Source organism: Notamacropus eugenii, chromosome 7 (assembly GCF_028372415.1).
Source record: "Notamacropus eugenii isolate mMacEug1 chromosome 7, mMacEug1.pri_v2, whole genome shotgun sequence".
In the NCBI taxonomy this organism is placed as follows: Eukaryota; Metazoa; Chordata; class Mammalia; order Diprotodontia; family Macropodidae; genus Notamacropus; species Notamacropus eugenii.
Genome location: NC_092878.1, coordinates 42711233 through 42728216, shown reverse-complemented (window position 1 = coordinate 42728216; position 16984 = coordinate 42711233). Strand labels below are relative to the sequence as shown.

The 16984-nt window shown below is 36.0% G+C and overlaps 1 pseudogene; it reads right to left on the bottom strand.

Annotated features, from left to right (window-relative positions):
- Positions 1 to 14792: 14792 nt before the first annotated feature.
- On the bottom strand, positions 14793 to 16013 carry LOC140513063 (microtubule-associated protein 1 light chain 3 beta pseudogene; annotated as a pseudogene).
- Positions 16014 to 16984: the final 971 nt, after the last annotated feature.

Below are 16984 nucleotides of genomic sequence, written 5' to 3'. Positions count from 1 at the left end.
ATCTCCAATTCAAATTCTAGTATTCTGCATTCAACTTTTTCCGCCTGACATATTTTTGTGGTGTTTAGACTTTCATCATCCTAGCAAAAACTCTATATTAATTATATTTATTCACCACTCAACAATTATTTGCTTTCAAGACATGTTACCTTCCATCTAAGTCCACCATAGTTATGTCATGGATCAACACAAATTTATCATATCAATTTTGAACAGGTTGACATCAGGTTACCTGGTCATTTTTGGAAACTGTTCAAAGAGTACCATTTTGCAATTGGAGGGTTGAATAGCCCTGTCTACAGGACTTAAATAGAAATAAATGGGCTGACATTATTTAAACAGTTGGATTGTGTTTATATTTAGGTATAAATTGTGGTCATATGACCGAACACTGTCAAGTCCTTTGAGTGGCTCCCATGAAGAGCACATCATTTGCTGAAAACATAAACACACAGTTCAGTTATCTGTCAAAACACACAGTCATCAAAGTTCAAAACAGGAGTACAAATTACAACACACCTGCAGTACAGCAGGCTGCAAGTAGAGATGAGCAAATTGACTGGGTTTTCCTTGTGACTGAGAGTGCAGGTTGGGGAAGTTGTACTGGATTGTATTTTGTAGACTCCTTATACTCTGACAATATTTTTGTCCAGTCTACCTTTTCTACAAGGCTACTCCAAAGAAAACAAATGACATCAGACAAAGATATTTAGAATTCTCTTTTTAATTATTCATATCATTAAATGTGGAATGTCACCTCAAAAGAATAATACCTATGGGAAATGTTAGGTGGTGATATATGCAAGGGAAGCTAATGTAGCACAAGTATTCACTTTTATTCATTGTGAAACATATGAACATAATGAAAGGGGGTTAACAGAAATATTCATCCTGCTGTCTTATTCCCTTCCCCCCCTTCCCCTTGCTATTGTATCAAAGGAAAACTCCACCAATAAATAAAATAAAAACTGATATCTAAGGCATAGGGAATAACACAAAATCAGTCAGGATTCATAGGAAGCTCAACAGAAACAAAGATACCCTCTATCAGCCCCTAACAAAAAAAAAAAGTTTATAATAATGGAGGGGAAAATTCATATTGGTACATAGAATAACTATAAAGGTACGTACAAGATAATGAGAGCAATCCAAAAATCTGACAGTCTCAACAAAGGCACATCCCACCGGCGAATCATTTACTAGATCTGTTTTTCACTTACATTTACAACCAGTGTACTCTAGCAATAAAAGAAGTAGCTGGGTAATGCTGTGTAGAGAGCCCTGGGCCTCGAGTCAGAAATTTTCCTAAGTTCAGATCGGGCCTCATACACTTAGTAGTGGTGTGACCCTGGGCAAGTCACTTACCCTATTTGCCTCAGTTCCCTAATCTATCAAATGAGCTGGAGAAGGAAATGGCAAACTACTACAATATCTGTGCCAAGAAAATCTTAAATAGGGTTATGAAGAATCAAAGACAATTGAAACACAATGAGGGATTTTGAAGTCAGAGGATGTGGCTTTAAATTCCAGTTCTTGTACTTACTAAGGTACCTTAGGAAAGTTATTTAATAGCTGTTCTTCATTTTCCTAATATATAAAATGAGGGAATTGGCGCTCAATAAGCTCTAATCTCCCTTTAAACTATTAATCTGTGCTTCCATGAAAAGGAATGGTTGAAGATGCTAACACTAGTTAACACTACAAACACCATTTATCAGTTTTTCCATTTCTGTTAGTTTACCTAAGACAGAAGCAGTCTTGGTAAGGACAGGATTTGTATCTTAGGACACACTTAACAGATTATTTAACACAGTAGATCTTCCATAAATGCTTCTTTAAATAAATGAAAAATTTAATGTGGACACAGTTCAAATAAGAAGGTATCCATTTGGGTAAAATTTTGCCACCTCCACCTCCCCCAAGAAAAAAATCCTAAACTTGAGCTCTTTTAAAATGGATGGATTTTTTGCATTTTCAATTATCAAGTACATACAGACTACCTTGTACAAAGTTACTTGTAACAAGGAATAGATTTGATAAACTTCTGATTATTGATAATCAAAGCATAAAGAAGGGCAGTGTATGTTTCACAATGGTGTTTCCTACAGCTTTGGAGGGTAGTCCAAAGAAAAAGGAGTACCTAGACATGGCAGTATCAATCATATAATTCTCTCCATGGGTGACACTGTGTTGATTGATTTAAATGCAGAAACATTTCAGGACCTCTAAATGAGTCAGAATCATGAAGAATTGGTCCTGAGTATCCTCACTGGAAAAATTAAGTGGCTTAAGAAAGTCTATTGTCTAGATTGTGATATTCACAGATAATACAGAGTGGAGGCACCTATTGTTGTTGTGTTTGCCCTTCATTCTCGAAGAGGACCATGACATCGAGATGATGACATGACTTGCAGTTGACTTTGATTTGAGGGAGGGCTGTGCAAGGTCACCAACCTCACTTTCTTCTCTTGAGCCATATGGGTCCAGTGGCCTGCTATTCATCAGGACAACTGAAGATGGCCCAGGATGCAATGTGAGACCCTGGTCCTTTCAGGCTAAGGTCTTATCACATTCTCACTTTGAGTGAGATATACCCATTTAATGGACAGGCTTCTTTAAGTAGTTACTCAAGGGATGGCCCCTTTAATCTAAAGACAAAAAGAAATCAAACAGGGAGGGGAAGACCCTCAGGGTACCTGGATAAAAGAGACACAATGACTATTGAGCAATTATATACACTCTGTGCTAGGTGGGTGGAGACTTGTTGTCCAGTCTATAAGCTCCAGAGTGAATTGGGTTTAAGGCTTGAAGTTTGAACAAGAAATGTAGCCAGTAAACCCAAAGGAAAAAAGGCAGTTTTGGGGCATGGAGAGTACCTTTCACTGGGTAGAACACCAGAGGAAAGGAGGAAAGGAAGGAAAGGATGAGAATGAGGAGGGGATGAAGGAGGAGAGGGAGGGGGAAGAGAAGAGGAGGAACTGCTACTCACTCACAGGTTGTGCTTGTCCTTCTTTCTCGATGAGGACCGTGACATCAAGATGTATATGCTTGACGTTTTACTGGTTACAACACCCTCAATATAGACACTCTGTTGCCTTATGCAGATGCAGGAGGGCTACAGCATTATTGTTTACAAGTTATATTAACACAAGGCCTAAGCATGATCTCCAAGATGAACCTGTTGAAAATTCACATATAAATTTGATGTGGATGGGTTGTACCAGAGACTTGTGGAAGGCCTTAAAGCTGATTAGGCAAATATTTTAAGATGGAAAAATTTGATCCATAGCACAAAGAATAGCTCAAGCAAGCTGACCTTATGACTTTAATTAGGGCAACAGAAATAGCAATGAGTTAATATTTATGCTAACTAACTACGCTTTTGGGATGTCATGACGTTGGACAACTTCAAAAAATCTAGAATTTATGACCTCACCTGTATATATTTTGTATATCCTCAGCACATAGCACAATGTCTGCCATATTGTAGCTGCTTAAAAAATGCTGCTTGATTATCTGACTAGTCAATGGAGTGGGTCTAGAATTGTATCAGAAGAGGAAAGAAGGGTTTTTCTTTTAATTTGAAAAAGTATGCAATGCCTTTAATGACTCCGACTTTTTCTTTAAAGGAATGCTTTAAAAGAATTTTTTTTTTCAATAACATGGGAGATTTGTTTGCTTAGGTTACAGATCATGACTGTTTCTCCAGAATTAAAACTGAAGCTTGCATGGGAGGAAAGGGAGAGGGCAGATGGTGCATATGACTAGGAAGCTATATATTACCAATGAAGAAATACAATGGAGATGCATTATAAATAATGTCAGATGTATGACCCCAAAATAAGTAGGGCTGGTCATGTGGTAAGAGCAAAAGATAATGGATAGAGAGTCTATGTGTCCGTTAGTATTCTAGATATGTTAAAAGAACTAGAGAAAGATTCCCAGAACTGTGAGTGCATCCTCTGGAGGATATACAGGAAGACCTGGACAAGAGTGGCCCAGGATGAGAAGGCATGGGTAGATAGTCAATCTCAAAGGAAAGAGAAATTATACAACAAAGATCTAATGGAATATATATTAGTAACTGGATAGGCATCTGGAGGCATAGAAAAGAAGAATAAACTATAGTCTCTAGGCTGAATGGGGACCCATGGCATAAAATTATTTTTTTGTTGTTAACAATACAAGGAAATGGATAGTTGTGGCAAGTATACAAAAGTATGAAGTGTTTTGAAGATCTTTGCAAAATAAGAGAGATTACACAATTCAAGGTAATAGAAGGAAGCATGAATTTGAAGAGAGAAGATATGGATTTTAGCCCCAGGACCACTACTTACTATTTGTGTACCTTTGGCAAGAGGTATACAAATGTTCCTTATTTTCATATGATCATATATTGTCTGTTCCTCATTCTCCTTATCTATTAAAAACAAAAAAAGGGGACTGAATGAAATTATCTGCAAGGTTCTTGTTATATTTCTAATTTCTATGAGCCAATGATGTCAATATGGGGTAGATTGATCAGGGAGAGCTTCATGAGGAAAATCATACTAAAGTTAAACTCTGAAGGGTGAGTAGTATTTTGAAAGGTAGGAAGGAAAATAAATGAAGAGAGAGGTAAGAGATGGTGCTGAGAAATAGTGAGAAATGTGGTTAGATATACTGGACTAAGCAGGATTGGGAAAGGCTCTTGAAAGACCAGTGTGAGGAATCTGGATTTCAACCTGTGTAGCACCAACATGATATTCACAGCACTTACAGCAGTCATGAATATGTCAGCACAATTCTGAATTGTGAAATACAACAGACTCTCCATGTGGAATACAGAAAGAAAACATTTATTCAGACTCCATAAAGCCAAATCCCAACACCAGAAAGTCAAATCCACCATAGTAACAAAGAAGTCTACATATTATCAGGTCTTCCCACAAACAAACACTTATGAACCTCTAGCTGTCTGCCTTTCTCTTTCCCTCAATTCTGACTGCTCTGACCAATTTCCTCTCAGCTCTGCTCTAGCTCCACCTCTTCCTATTCCACCCTTCCTGCTTCATCCCTTCTTGTTCCATGTGACTTGATTCATGTGACTCAGGTTTCCATGTGACCCAGGCAGATGACACAAGTCTATTAATGAATGGGAAATATCTTCCCATTTAAATTACCATTACATGTGCCCCCAAAATGTTTCATATTCATTACATAGGTTGGTAGGACACTTGATTTCAACAGAACTGTAACAGGGACAACAGAAAATAAGCATATAAAACAATATCTTAGTGTGGAGCTTGCACACAAGCACCCCATCATTCCCTCCTTGAAAGAATGGGGTCCAAAATCTTGGGGTAAGGGGCAAAGGTCTCTTCTTCCATAGCTACTTTCTGCTGAGATTAGACCTAGAGCTATCTCTGGTACCTCCCCAAGAGGTACCATTCAAGAGGTCAGTTCTTTAGTTGGTACCTGGAGTTTGGTTGTGCCAGGACCAGGGGTGACACATCACAGTCATGGACAGGGGATGATATCCAGCTTAAAAGATCAGGCATCTGCAGGTAGAAGGTATTAATCCTGCAGAAAACAAATCTGATAAACAAGGTGAACAGACAAAAAAACAAAAAGAAACAAGGAGACAATAACCAGAAGCAGGGTAGATATAGGCTCAGCCATGCTTTTAGAGTCCAAAAACACTCTATTATAGCCTCATTCACTGTTGTTTATTGCTTTCCAGTTTGTAGTTTGGGGGATCATCATTCTGCCTAGAGATATACTTTCTTCAATCTGACCTGGGGCCTGGTCAATTTCTTAATCTCCCTGAACACCTAATGAACTCTGATGCAATGTTTCAGGTGGATCTGTAGGGGCAGTTCTTATTTCCCTGTTCAGTCTAATATCAAGCCCCTTTTCTCAGTACATTTTGTGTAGTTCATTAGTTGAAATACCTTCTATTCTTCCAAAAATCTACCCTTGCTCTCAATAGAGCAGTAAACAATTCTTTTCTTGTCAATCTATTCTGATTTTGAATCCACTGCCTATTTACACTTCTCATTCAAGGAAATTTATATGTTTCATTAATTGCCACCATCCAAGATACCACTGATTCTCCCATCCTTTCAGTGAACAGACTAAAAATTTCTGTGACTTCCTGCCAAGTAAAATTCTCAATTAACCTCCCCAAATACTGTGACTCCTAAATCCCTGATTCTCATGTTCTTGAGCCTGAAAAGCCTCCCGCCCATCCTTCCTCGTTATTTTTTGCTTCTTTGTGTGAGCTAAACTAACAGCTTTTTCTTCTACCACCTCAGACTTTATAGTTTGTTCTTCTAAAGGAGAGTTTTAATGATCCAGCATAAAAAACCTTCTCATGCAAACTAGCCTTTCGATCTGAGTTTTCTCTTCCAGCAGTTTGTCTCTGCTTTTACACATAAGGCAATAACTTGTTACCAAGACCTAGTCTCTCCTACATACCCCTGTCAGTTCTTTCCCTGGTTCTATTGGTATTTCTTGCAAACATATTTCTAAACATCTAGGTCCTCTCTTCTGTAGTTTCAGTTCCCAGTTCTCACAGAACCCTGTGCTTTTAGCTTGTTCTCTTGCTATGGATAAATAAGGTAAATCCTCACATCCTGGGATATCCATTTCTTCCCCTAAAGCTTTTCTGTCTCCAAATAGAGGTCTGATATTTTGTGATCCCATCCTCATCACCATTTCTAGCACCAATGCAATGTGATATTCACAGCACTTACAGCAGCCATGAATATGCCCGCGCAGTTCTGAATCTTGAAAGACAACAGACTCTCCACATGGAAGACAGAAGCAAAACATTTATTCAGATACCAGAAAGTCACATTCTACAAATGAACTAAGAAGTCCACACACATTAACAGGCCTTTACATAAACAAACACTCATGAGCCTAGCTGTCTGCCTTTCTCTCTCCCTCAGTTCTGATTACTCTGACCAATTTCCTCTCAGTTCTGCTCTAGCTCTGCCTCTTTCTGTTCCACCCTTCCTGCTTCACCCTTTCTTGTTCCATGTGACTTGACTCATGTGACTCAGGCTTCCATGTGACCCAGGCAGATGACATGGGCCTTCAGTAATAAAAGGGAAAGATCTTCCCATTTAAATGACCATTACAGTCTATTTGAGCAACCACTGAAGAGTTTTATTTTTATTTTTTATTTTTATTTTAAGTGGGAAAATAGCACAACTGGTGGGCAAGAGAAAGGATTTCAAAACAGTCTTCTTTAGTTATATATTGTAAAATGTGTATGAGATCTCCCATTCTCTCAACTTTCAATTTTATGAAGTCAACTCATATTTAGAAATGGTGGATTGTTCACATTTGGAATTGTCCTTACATGTGGTAAATTTTTAAAAACTAGGATGGCAACATATTGATAGCCAGTTGGCTTCCAGACTATTTCCCCATGCTGACAGTTGGCAAGAGAAAATTCAGACTTATTTTTATTTTTATCCCATGCCAAAAATATTTGGACATGTGAATTCACTTCTAAAATCACATACACACAAATTCCTTTCAAACCTAATTACAGGAATTCCTAATTATTTAGAAATTTTAGGGAGTGAGAAATTATCAATATATTAATTTCCCAATATCTGAAATAAATAATCCTTTTAAATAACTTTTTTTTAATTTCAATTTGAGAGAAATTTTTTATGGCTTAATGAATATTTTTTCTAAGAGTAGATGGTGAATATAATGGAATCTTTTCTTGTTGATTCAAGGCTATTGTTCTAGATATCAATCATATGTTATATAGTTTCAATTATATATAACATAATTTATATATACCAATTTATATATGCATTATATACACTCATATACACATACATATATGCATGTGTACATATGTGTGTATATGAGTACATATGTATATGTGTATGTACACATATACATATATATCCATATAATTATGGCTATACAGTGATAATATTCTCAGGGTAGGTAGGAATATTAAAACCTATATCAAATTGCCCCATTTTTTTTTTTTGTGGTTCTGTTCTCTGATTTTGAAGGCATTTTTTACCTCTTCCTTGTGAGCTGTTGCTGTCACTGCTTTCAAGATCTTGAAGTTCTCACAGAGGACAGTAGAAAAGTATATGGTGAGTGTGACTTAGAGGTGATATAGTTATCAATGGAGAATTGCAATTGAAATATTGCATAAATTATCCCTAGAAGTGTATGTCTGGAAAATAAGTTGAGTTGGTCATGTGGCAAAAACAAGGGATAATTCTTATTGTTTTGAATTTGCCTCTTCATATACAAACAATTTAGATATAACAAAGGTAGGAGTGAGGAAGGAAGAAAAGCATTTATAAGGTATCTACTACATGCTAGACATTGTGCTAAGCATTTTTTTTTTACTAGTATCTCATTTGAACCATTACAATAACCCTGTAAAATGTGCTACTGTTAGCCCCATTTTACAGCTGAGGAACTGAGGCAGAAGTTAAGTGATTTGTCTGGAGTCAAACAGTTAATAGGTATCTGAGGCTGGATTTGAACTCAGATCTTGCTGACTCCCTTCCCAGCACTCAATCCAGTATACCACCAGCTGCGTGCAAGGACTAATAGCACTAATGTATGTGTGTGTGCATATGTACATGTATGTATGCATATACACACATACACACACAAGTACATGTGTATATGTATATGTGGCTGTATATACACACATGTATGTATATACACACATGCATACATATACATACATATACACATGTATACATATGCATGTCTTTGCATGTTTATGTGTATATGTGTGTATGTGTGTGTATATGTGAAGTGCATGATTTATGGCAGTTATTTTTCTTCGGAGAATTTCTTATTTTCCTCTGAGAAATTTTAAAATGTATTTTGCATTTAATACTATTTTCTAATCACTGAAATTTCTAGAAGCATGACTTTGAGACCAATAGAGCTTAATTCTATAATTTTGTAATTAACCAGCATTCTGAGTTATTGACAAATGTGTCCCCTTATGCTAGTGTTGATAATTAAGAATTGACTGTAATGTATAGCTATGTCCCCTTTACACATTGCTGTCTGGATAAATAATAAGATGGCTCTATTTTTTTCTGTTATAGTAATGGCAGTGTAGGGGAATCCAGAAACTCTTTCAAGACATAATTCTCATGTTTGATAAAAACTCATTAAATTCACTTTTCTTCACTTTCATGTTTATTGTCCATATTATGGAACAGGATGCATAGAAGAACTGTAAAAAGGCATTGCACCCAGTCATAGGCAGTTAGGTGGCACAATGGATAAAGTGTTGACCTGGAATCAGGAAGACATGAGTTCAAATCTGACCTCATACACTTACTAGCTATGTGACCCTAGAGAATTCACTTAATCTCAGTTTCCTCATCTGTAAAATGGGGATAGTAATAGCATCTATCCTCGTCATGCAAATTAAATGAGATAACAATCATAAAATTCTTAGCATAGTGCCTGACACATAGAAAGCACCATATAAATATTACTTATTATAATTGTCTATTATCCAAGTACGTGCTTTGTCAGAAGAGAATGCAGGCATTTTTTCAGGGAACACAGAAAAAATTTCTGTGCACTATAAACAAGATAATTACAGGAGATCTAATGAAAAAAAATTACTCAACTATTTTCTTTTAGCTTTGGTAAATTTCCTTCTTAAAAGGAACTCAAAGAAATGATGTGGGATACCAATGGAACTTTTAAATTTGAAGGTAGAAAAGTATCCAGTTAAGGGAAGAAAAGTTGAAATAGAAACAGATATTTTTTTGTTATTATTTTACAATAGACTGAGGGGATGCAGACCAAAAACAAATTCTAATCATGGCTTTCCTGAGGTTCTCGTGGGAAGCACATTTCTCACCATGCATAACTGTGAATTACGTAATAAAAACAATGTTTTTAATTAAAATTGGCAGTTTCTAACCTCCTGCTGAAAGTGAGAAGTGACAGTGCCAGTATGGGGGCCTATGTCAGGGACACTCAGCCAGTTCCTATTCAGTTTCCTTCTGAGTTAGCAGTCAGAAAGTGTTCGCTGTATTAGTACTTAAACACATCTCGTAACAGTTATGGAAGATTTCCCTACCAACTGGATAAACTCTAAAGACCCAATTCATATGCATTCAGAGCTAATTAGTTGTAAAGGGTTTGGCGACCTCCAACCATTCACTTAATCCCTATACTGTCTCTCACTCCCACCCCTTAACATTTCACAATAAGAGTATTTAGAAATGTCTAGTTTTCTACTTTATGATTATGTCTCCCTGACATTTCCCATAGAGCCGTTTAGGGCCAGTTTTAGTTGCAAGCAATGAAATATTACCATATTATTTTTCTGGAAATCTTTTTTTAGTCTCCTTTCCAACACAAGACAATTCACTACAGCTTTAACAAGTGCTGTTGTTAACCTGCCTCCTTCCTCAACCTCCAACAAGGGCAGATGTGGCTAGTGAACCAGGACCCTCTGTGGACTATGAGATATTTCATAGTTTATGAGCCATCCTGGGGAAGATCAAGGCTCCTTCTCCAGGATAGTGGCCCCAGTGACAATATTTACTTTCTCATGCCATTAAATGGTTCCCTAAGGTCCTCAATGATATCCAATTTATACGTAAGGCAAAATTTTGGCCATGGGAGAATCTGTCTCTTGGCACTTTAATTTTCTCCTGATAGTACTTACCTCTTCCCTCCAAATGACATTAGAAGAATTAATCTTATATACTCTGCAAAGCCACTCCAACAAATGTGCTTCATAAATACTGAGTGTGAGGCCATGCCAAACTTCATTTCCTGCACCAAGACTGATATGCAGATTTGGCATCCAATACATTTTAATTAATAATTACATTGTGAAAACATGTTTTTATTCCCTTTCTTTGGAAGCTGCTAAACAATGTACAAAACTTAGGCTTGGCTTACAGAATCTGTTTTCTATAGGGACCACCCACTCTCTAACCTTTCACTGAAGGACTATCCAATGCTTCAATGCATTCTTCCTACTTTATGTAAGATGACATTTCTGGGAACGTGATTTCTGCTATTACACATGAGCAGAGCCCTTTGGATTCTTTCCATGTTTCCCAGCAATTAATGAGGGCAGGATTTCCAGGAATATTATGCATTATTTGTAGGAGATGTCCATCTGCTAGTGCTTGGGAAGAGACTCATGACTGGCAAGAAAAATCTCTAATCACCACAGAGTGGTGGAAATCAGATTCATGTCCAAGTATACTCATTCACAGCTTTAACCAACTCCTTATTGCTAGTACTCATGTCTTTTCCAAGTCTCTTGTTTTGTCTCTACCATAAGACAACTATAGTATCACCTCAGGTAGCCTGAAAATGCATTTTTTTTTTCTTGAACAGATACCTAATAGTTTCTTTATTCTTTTGACCAAAATTCAAGATAATAAACTAATCTCTCCTTTTCAAAAGAAAAAAGATATTCATGCTTCTTTTACATCACCACACTTTCCCCCTTAATATTCACTCCCCTCCTTTTTTCAGAGAGCCTTCCTATATAAGAATAGTATTTTTAAGAAAAGAAGGAAAAATCAGTATACATGATTCATATATCCCAAATGTATTAGAACAAGTGCAATGTGTAACATTTATGACTACGCAAAGCAATAGGGTGGGAGTTTCTTCTCAAATGTCCTTTCTCGAGTCATGTCTGCACTTTATAATTTCACAACATTCACATTTAATTTTTTTCATTGTTCTTTCCATTTAGATTTAGTAGTTATTGTGTATATTCTTTTCTGGGCTCTGTATAATTCACTCTGCATTAGTTTATGTAAATCATCCCAGGCTTCTCTGTATTCATCACATTAGTCACTTTTTTTAAAATTAATTTATTTGTTTTCAGTTTTCAACAATCACTTCCAAAAGTCTTAAATTTTCTCCCCCTCTCTTTCTCCTCCCTCCTCAAGATGGCATGCAATCTTACATGGGTTCCACACATACATTCCCTGAGTCACATTGCATAGCAGAATTAAAACAAATGGGAGAAACCATCCATGACAAAAACCAAAAAAAAACAAAAACAAAAACAAAAACCAAAAACGTAACACAAGAGAAAATAGTCTGCATCATTCTGCATACCAACTCCATAGTTCTTTCTTTGGATGTGAATGGTATTTTGCTTCAAGAATTCTTTGGGAATGTTTTAGGTCCTTGAATTGCTATGAAGGACTAAGTCTACCAGAAAAATGCCTGCACACTGTGGTTGTTGCTGTGTACAAAGTTCTCCTGGTTCTGCTCCTTTCACTCAGCATCAGTTCATAAAGATCCTTCCAGGGCTCTCTGAAGCCTTCCTGTTCATCATTTCTTATAGCACAATGGTATTCTATTACATTCATATAACACAACTTGTTCAGCCACTGTCCAATAGATGGGCATCCCCTTGATTTCCAGTTTTTAGCCACTACAAAGAGAGCTGCCATAAATATTTTTGTACACGTGGAACCCTTTCTCTTTGGGATGATCTCTTTAGGATACAGCCCTGGAAACTACATTGCTGGGTTAAAGGGTATAAGTATTTTTATAGCCCTTTGTGCATAGTTCCAAATTGCTCTCCAGAATGGCTGGATCAGCTCACAGCTCCACCAACAATGAATCACCGTTCCAACTCTCCCACATCTTCTCCAACATTTATCATCTTCCTATTTTGTCATATTAGTCAATCTGACAAATGTGATATGATATCTCAGAATTGTTTTGATTTGCATCTCTCTAATCAATAGTGATTTAGAGCATTTTTTCCACATAACTATAGATAGCTTTAATTTCTTCCATTGAAAACTGCCAGTTCTTATCCTTTGACCATTTATCAACTGGGGAATGACTTGTATTCTTGTACATTTAACTCAGTTCTCTACATATTTTAGAAATGAGGCCTTTATCAGACACTAGCTATAAAAATTCTTTCCCAGTTTTCTGCTTTCTTCTTAATTTGGGTTGCATTGGGTTTGTGCAAAATTATTCAATTTAATGTAATCACAATTATCCATTTTGCACTTCATAATGTTTTCTATCTCTTGTTTGGTCATAAATTTCTCAGTTCTCCATAAATCTGATAAATACACTATCCCTTGCTCCCCTAATTTGCTTATAGTATCACCCTTTATACCTAGATCACCTACCCATTTGGACTTTATTCTTGTGGACTGTGTCAGGCATTGGTCTTTGGCCAGTTTCTGCCTCACTATTATTGAGTTTTCCCAGAAGTTTTTGTCAACCAATGAGTTCTTATCCCAGAAGCTAGATACCTTGGGTTTATCAAACAGTTTACTGCTATATTAGTTGACTACTGTGTTTTGAGTACCTAACCTATTCCACTGGTCTACCCCTCTATTTCTTAGCCAGTATCAAATATTTCTGATGATTGTGGCTTCATAATACAATTTGACATCTGGTAGGGCTAAGCCACCTTCCCTAGCATTTCTTTTCATTAATTCCCTTGATTCTGGACATTAGTCACTTCTTACAGCAGAGTAATTAATATACCATTACATTCATGTAATACAATTTGTTTAACCATTCCCTAATCAATGGGCATTTCCACTGTTTCTCTTTCTTTGTGATCACAAACAGGTCTGTTATAAATATTTTAGTGTAAATGGTGATTTTGTTCATATCAACAGCCTCCTTAAGGTATAAACCTAGTATCAGAATCTCTGAATCAAGAGTTATGGATATTGTGGTCATTTTTATTTGCATAATCACAAATTGTTTTCCAAAATGCTTCTGCTGGTGAATAGCTCTGCCAACAATAAATCCACCCATGTGCCTATCTTTCTACCACCTTGAATATTGCCATTGTTTGTCATTTTTGCCTATGTGCAATGTATGAGATGAAAACTTGAGGTTTTGATTGTATTTCTCTTGTTATCAGTAATATGGAATATTCATTCATGTGGTTAATAATTTTCACTCCTTCCTTTGAGAAATGGTTGCTTATATCTTCTGATCATTTATCTATTGGAGTCTGAAATATATTTGTGTGTATACACAGGTGCATATACATGTGTGTGCATTTACATATATGTTCACATGTGTATATATGTATGTATATGTGTGTGTATATATTAATTATGTATCTTAGACACTAAACTTTTATCAGAGAAATCTGTTACAAAAATATTTTTGCTCATTCATTTGATCGTTTCCTGTCTTATCCTAGGTGTATTAATTTAGTCTGTGCTGAAACTTTTTCCAGTTTCATGAAAACAAATTTGTCTATCCTATTATTCTAATTACCTCAATCCCACACATCTCCTGCCCTTTTTTTTTTTTATGGTCTCTAAAACACCATTTTTAAAAATTTTTTTCAAGCAATAACCATAGTGCCAAGATGTAGTAATATTACTTTTCTCTATTATAGTAAATAACTTTCACTAACAGTTGTAGATATCTCACATACATCTAAATATAAAAAGGTAATTTGAGCTGATCTTCTACATACATACATAAGTCCAAGTGCATAACAATGAACTTTCTGTGACATTCCATGAAAATAAGTTGTCAATCCCATGCAAGTAGCAGGAAGCACTTATAGTCCTTTGTTCAAGATATTAAATAAACTGACATTTTTGAAAGCAACTTTACCCCTTCGCTACATTCTCCTTTGCAAAATGCCATGCACATAAATTGGTTAGAGGGGTTGATTAACAGTGATAGCTGAAGTATGCTTACAGTTAAAATTTTAATAAAGTATTTTAGTGAAGCAGTTACTTTGCCACTTGAAACATAACAAATCAGACTACAGACTTAACCCAAAATGTGTAAGGGAGTACAAAATGAATTTTAATGTTTCAAAGTTCTAGGATGATGTAGTTTCTAACTGCATCAGTGAAAACTTCTTTTGGTGCAACTATTTAATGAAATAATCACTGCAAATCTATAGTATAAGAAATGCTATCCCTCTGTTCTCAGAACTTTATGGAAGCCAAGTATTTAAGATAAATAATTCAATTTATTCATAGAATATATCATATTTCTCAATATGACCATATAGGTAACAAATAAGTGACAGTAAGAAAGATGTTGCTTTACTAATTTGGAATCTCTGCATTGATTCCAGAATAAGGTAGACTGTTTTTGTTCTCCACTCCCTCATTTAACCTATTTTGTTGCAAACACTGATGAACTATTAAAAAAATAGATATGACATTTGACAGTCCTACCTAAAGATACACAAAGAGAAATCTTCCTATAAAAATTAGCAGTTTCCATGAACAAAGACTGCTATTTCATTAAAAGCTTAAAGGTTAGCAATGGAATTGAAATTGGTATTTTTTTAAGTCACTGCGGCAATCCAAATGTCCATTTTATTGACAACTTAGAATGCAAGGTATGTTTCTAAATCTAAAACTTAAAAAGCAAGATATCCTAGGTGAAACAGAAGTTTTCCAAAGATGTATTATATATGCTTTTGGACTTCAACATGTCTTATTACATATGCATGTAACAGAAGAGACAACTAAAATCCCTAAGGTAGTAGGTAGAAAATACTTCCATTTTGGTGAGTTGTAATTAGATGAATTGATAATCTCAGTTAGTAACATCCCTCTTTTTCTGGGTGAGGGCTCAAAAAATTCTAGTATTTGTAGCTTTGTACTAGGTCATACACTGAAGATATCTTTCCAAATGTCTCCTGAGAAGCATATACCATATGCGAGAACCCATCTTCATCCTTGTCGTTTTCATACACTTCCAAAATAGGTGTTGAAGTGGTCACCATGCTGTGTCCATTCCCCAAGAGGAAGAAAGCTTGATTAGAATTTGGCTGTAGGTACTTTCTAATTATTTTGATTAGCTCATTCATGTTGATATAATCAGGTACAAAGAATTTGGTTTTATCCAATACAGGAAGTTGTTTCTTCACCATGTATCTTTCCGTTTTCACCAGTATCTTGGTAGAATATTGTTTTCAGTTAAGTCTCATATCTTCTACTCTCTGTTAGTGTCTGGTGCTGCTTGAAAGTCTTCCTCAAAGGCATCAAGAGAGTAGGGGGGAGCAGGCTTCAGTGGCTATCAGGGATGGACATGGAGACTTCAGAAGTGCTCCTCCAGACACAATGACTTCCCTACTATAAATATCATTCTTTATCATAAGACATACTCTATTATGTTATGCATATTTCAAGATATAATTTTAATCAATGATGCATCATGGTTTGCTAGAAAGATAGCTAACCTCTTACATGTATTGGATGCGTTACCCTGGCCTATTCATTTAATTTCTCAGTTCCCCAGACAATGCTCTAGACTATAAATTGAAGAGAAGTTAGCAATTTGTATTGGTGGAGAAGATTTGGTAAAATCCCACTCAAACAATCACATTGTTAGGATAGCATGAGTTAGGGACATTTTTATTTTTTTAACCTCTTATTCTACTTCTATTTCAAAGAGTAGGAATATTAGTCTCAACCACAGTCTTGACTGGAACATGTCATTGTCTTATTCTAAAACTTTCAGTGGTTACCTATTAATTCTAGCATAAAATATGAAATATTCCCTCTGGAATTTAAAGCCCTCAACTACATGGCTACATTGATCATCATATTACACTTTCTCATTCAGTCTCTGACTCCAACTGTCCTATTAGATTTTCCCCATATTTGACATTTCATTTCTCACCTCTGTGCCTTTTTATAGGTGACCCAATAGCCCATAATTTACTCTTTTCTCAACTTTGATTTGTAGAATTCTCACTTTCTTTGAAAGCACAGGACAAATGGACTTCTTCCCCAAGATCTTTGCTGATCTTTCTTCCTTCCCAAGTTATTAATGTTCTTTCTCTATCTCTTCATAGATTTTAAACCACGGTAGATGTATTCATTTTTTTATTTATCTGTATACGTATTGCTTCCTCCTAAGTAAAACGTTAGTTCTTTTTGAGTAAGGTCTTTTCCATTTCTTGCCTCTGGATTCCCAGTACCTAGCCCAGTGCTTTGCACATAGTATGTAC